The following is a 4,782-nucleotide window of genomic DNA, read 5'->3' as shown; positions in this document are numbered from 1 at the left end:
GCGGACAGGTGGACGCACTTATATGAGTTTCCATATAAATAATACTACGATCCGTTGCGTGCGATACGTCCGATGCGTACGATACCGACATGTGGACGCTTAGCTTTAGCCGGCCGATAGTTGGGCCCGATTCTAATTTGTATAGAAACGGCCGATACCAATGTGCGCACTTTTATACATGTCCTTACTGAATAACAGCCCGACCCAACTATCGGCCGACAAACAGTCGGTAGTCTGCGCCTAGGCTAATACGACCTACAAAACTACCTACAGAATGAAGTGCAAATCTCGGTCCATTTTGAAGCATACATTCGAGGCTTAGATTGGTTAAACGTTATAGACCGATCACAAGACAGAATCTATCTAATTGAATCTAGTTTTGAGCTACGTTTTTTAATACGGATGAACGACTATGGACCGTATAAATCGCGTAGAAAAAAAATATGTTAAGTTTTTCTAATTAAATTGTTTGTAAGTAACTAATTGACGGGAGTGGGAGCGATGCGTACTTTTGCTCCGGAAATGTTTGAAGATTATGTACTCGCATAGTATAGAGAAACATATATACTCGATTATTGTTTTTCATACATGGTTATTTGGTAAAAGGGTGGGGTCATAAGAAGTATGGCGATAAAATTAGTGCTATATAGACATTTGAGTAATACCATAAGGTAGAAAATACATAAGTATCTATCGTGATGAATCAATTTATAGAGGTGTAATACCTACATACCTGTTAAAATAAATATGACATGGCGTCTAATAATAAGGCATCCTTATGCATATAGAGCTGGTGCGAATGTAAAACGAATGATATGAACCGTACGCTTACAACAAACCGTCGATATTATCAATTTATGTTTTCATCGACGTCAACGTTAATTTCTACTTTTTGCTGTCCATTTTATAAATCTGAGTAAACTAATTACTGAGTAAGCTATTATATTCTACCGAATATAATACAAATATGGACTGTTAGCTTAATTTTAAGATCTAAAAAACTTTTTAGTTATTTATAATATTATTTTAACTCAAAAGTTTGCTTTTAAGAGCATCCAGCATTTACATCTTTTAAGGATGTTATTTAATACTACTTTACAATGAAAAGTACTACCCACTTAATAATGTCCAATAAGAAAATTAGCCAATTATTTCCTAACAATCAATAATTAGTGTTATTTACAAATTGATTTCCTTCTATTTATTTTCCCACCAATATAACGTAGGTTATTTATGTCGTTATTAAATAAGAACTGACTTACATGATATAATAATATGTGTTCAATATAAAGGTTCAAATAAAATGCGTGTGTTTTGTTTCAAATTGTATTTCCAATAGAACAACAATTGCACATAACTGTTTAAAGCTCAGGAGCCGCCGCCCACGGGCCAGAGTCAACGATACTTCATAAAATTATATCACTACATAACAATTACAACAATATTTACGTTGGCACCGATTTATATAGTATTATAAAAACATTTGTGTCTCTTCACAAATCATATAAAAATATTTACTTAAAGTACTTACTTACGTAAATATACTTACAGTAACTAAATTAAATCTCGACACATTTTATAAATTCATCTTTCCACTTATTGACTATATTGGTATTCACGTCTAGTCTGACAGGACGGGCGTTTTCATCTAAAATTTCATAGTTACTCGTACATTATTATCACACAGAAAGCTATTAAACATACATTTCATATAGGTATTGAGGATTGTTATACATCTTTGGTAAAAAAACAACTTTTGATACAAGTATCTGAATCCAGTTATCGTGAAGGTTTGCAGCTAACCAAGACTAACAAGGCACTGAGTGAGGCCACACAGTTCAAACACATGTCAAGTATACTCAAATAATGTACAAATCAAGAGGATATGAAAGTTCAGTCAAAAATAGTAATAAAGTGGTACGTTCAGCACTCACTAAGCTAATTTCATATTTTATAAAACATTTTTTGCAATATAACAGCGCCAAAAAGCTACTAAACATTTTCTCCAATTCAACACATCTTTTGTACGTAAATATAGTATTGAATTTTGAAGCTACATAACTAGTGAACACCAACATTTTCTAGTTCATAATTTTCGATTTTGCAACTCTTATAATTACCACTTCCATTACTATGTGGTAGCAACATAGCTGGGCATTAACTCGTTAATCCGTTAATCGTTAATTAACGAAGTTAACATTTCTATTAACGGATTAACTTTTAAGTTAACTTTAAAAATTGTTAACGGACTCGTTAACTTCCGTTAAATTATCCTAAGTCCGTTAATCGTTAATCCAGTACCTACTATTTACCAAAAAGATACAGCAGACACGCTGAAAAACACTAGAAAAACGCGTTCTGACAAGTACGTTCGGGCTTCCAGAACTTCCAGAACCCAAAACAACAGTCTTTGTAACCAGAACGAAACGATATAAAAAATGCTATTTTTTATTTAATTACAAGCTTTATATTTTTCTTCACTTGTTAGTACAAAGTGTGTGGGACAAATCTTGCAACTGAATTTAAGAGCAGTTCTCAACCGATTGAGCTGAAATTTGGTATAATTATGTAAGTACGATGAAAATGCAATGTTATGGTACCATTAAGCTGGTCTGATGATGGAGTCAGGAGGTGGCCATAGGAACTCCTAAATGAAAAGGCATCATCGCATCGATTTTGGGTTCGTTGGATTTGTCTTTTCGAGCACTTTTGTACTAGATGATGTCCAGGGTCCTGATGATGGAGTCAAGAGGTGGCTATAGGAGTTCCTAAACGAAACGGTGGAAACTTATCGAGTTTGGGTTTGTTGGATTTGTCTTTTCGATCACTTTGGTGCTAAATTGTATTGTAATTGAACCAAGGCACTGAGATTGAGATACTATAGACTAAGAGCTGGTGAACGCTAGACCTACGTCATTATAAAAAAGCTGAAAGTTTGTCAGCGTATGCTCCCAATATAGGTTAAAATGTTGGATTATGAAGTTTAGGTCATCGTTGCTTTGGCAGCTATCCTAAAAAACTGTCTGGCAAGGAGTTGGAACTGTCAAAACTGTGTGGCTGATGTCGAACCAACTTCTAATCATTGCCCAAATATTATACATAAAAATCAGATTTTATAGTTAACACATGATAATAAAACGAAAAAAGTAATTGTATGCAAGGTTCAAATAATTTCGAAAGCTTGTATCGCGCACGGAATTTATTCCTCTTTTATGTTTGCGCTACGTGCTACAAGCTTTCGAAATTATTTGAACCTTGCATACAATTACTTTTTTCGTTTTATTATCATGTGTTAACGGATTAACGATTAACGTTAACTTGCGTTAAATCTTGCTAAATGTAACGTTTTAACGTTTAACGAAGTTAATTTTTTTATTAACGGTTTAACGATTAACGAAGTTAACTATTTGATTAACGGTGCCCAGCTATGGGTAGCAACATGGCATGTTTATGAATGAATGGCAGTCGACCACCGCTGTTTAATATGGCAATCCTCGAAAGGTTAAGTCACGTCAGAGTTATTATAAGCCCATCAAATAACCAGGTGAACCATTTTCTTCAAATAAGTAACGTGCAAAAAAATCAACAACTTTTACGAAATATTTGTACATTATCACAGTCTTGGATCAGAGCCAGAAAATAGTAATAAAATCCAATTTTCAACGTAGATATCAACAACGTTACGAAATATAAATCTAAATAGAGGCAATGAATGGTTCATGTGAACAATTTTGATAATATCAATATTCAAAAATATTTTAGATCATCTGTTTTAATTACAAATCTGTAAATAAGCTCTGCACCAAACCGCAATTATAAAATTATATTTCTTTACAATAATATTCAATTAGTAACTAAATATTTCTAGCTTCTTTACCGGTGAGTTGCACATCCATAGTGGAGGCAGAATCAAACAAAATAACATTAATTCATTCAGTAAGTCACCAGGGAGATTTAATATCGTCTTATTATAAAATATATAAATATAGAATTATTCACAGAAATATATTTATAATACAATAAATATCCCTTTTACACCGTGCTGTGGAAACATGTTTAAATCATAATAATAATTGTGATATATTAAAATAGAACGGAAAACTTATATTTGTTGACGATAGAAGAAAAAGGAGACTCCAAAAAAGTATAGTTTAGGAGATCAGAATAGTCTATAGTCGCTGTATTTTATCCATTCGTTCCTACTGAAACAGACTCAAATACCATGCTGTCTAGTCATTATAGGTTTAGCTCTTAACTCAGTCAGTACCTGGGGTATGGGAGCGGCACGAGAGTGTGTTTGTTGACATCTAACGTCAGCAAATCTATTTCAGATTTGTATGCTGCACGTCAAAACATGTCAATGCCACCCTCCCGTGCCGCTTCCATGTCTCAGGCACTGGCTTAGTTTGCGTTGGACCTTCGTCCATTTGCGACGACAGAGTAATGGTGCGTCCACACTGGGCGAACGGGCTCACGCGCTAACTCGACATCCTGCTCACTCAAGAGCAAGGTGAGCAAGATGACCTGCATGCCGCGCGATCCCGTTCGCCCTATGTGGACGCACCATAACATCTCGTTTTATAAATACTATAGTTCGAGATGTCACACTTTCGTCGCAAGTGGATATCAGTAACCTTATGGTCGGTGTAAAAGGGTTTTATAGTAATGAGGGCTATCGTTTTTATACTTAACAGTTGGCACCCCTGGCGATTGACAGGACCTTACTCTACAGTGGCGCCATCTTGATAAGTACAAATGCGATAGTCCTCCTACCACTTTAGC

Source organism: Ostrinia furnacalis, unplaced genomic scaffold (genome assembly GCF_004193835.3).
Source record: "Ostrinia furnacalis isolate ACB-3 unplaced genomic scaffold, ASM419383v2 OfSCF1632, whole genome shotgun sequence".
NCBI classification, from domain to species: Eukaryota; Metazoa; Arthropoda; class Insecta; order Lepidoptera; family Crambidae; genus Ostrinia; species Ostrinia furnacalis.
Note: the sequence above shows the minus strand (reverse complement) of the source record.